The sequence below is a fragment of the Crocuta crocuta genome, unplaced genomic scaffold, assembly GCF_008692635.1.
Source record: "Crocuta crocuta isolate KB4526 unplaced genomic scaffold, BGI_CrCroc_1.0 scaffold458, whole genome shotgun sequence".
In the NCBI taxonomy this organism is placed as follows: Eukaryota; Metazoa; Chordata; class Mammalia; order Carnivora; family Hyaenidae; genus Crocuta; species Crocuta crocuta.
This window is the reverse complement of record NW_027531908.1, coordinates 413,413-413,808: the sequence shown is the minus strand read 5'-3', so window position 1 is coordinate 413,808 and position 396 is coordinate 413,413.

Genomic DNA, 396 nt, shown 5'->3' with positions numbered 1-396 from the left:
GTGCCCCTGGGCCTCTGGAGACCAGCTCACCCTCTAGGATGTGGGCTCAGGGCTCCAGCCCCCACCTCCTCTCGGGCGCACCAGGCTGGCCAAGGAGGATGGAGCCGTCCGCAAGCCTGCCGGTAAACACGGCCCTTGGGGGCCACTCGCAGGGGGCGCCTTCTGGGAGTCAGAACTATGCTTTCCTCCCTGGTGCGCAAGTAGATGGAGCTGGGCCGTGTCTCGGGCCCCGTGTCCCTTTCATCTGCGCGCCCGCAGAGCGTGGGAAACGAACGCTGTGTCCTCCATTCTCTGAATGGTGCCGAGTGACGCCGAAGTCCCATGTCGGAGCCGACTGCTGATCCAGAGCGTTCTTACCTTCCTGAGTGTGAGCTTTGGTTTCTGGGTGATGTTCTT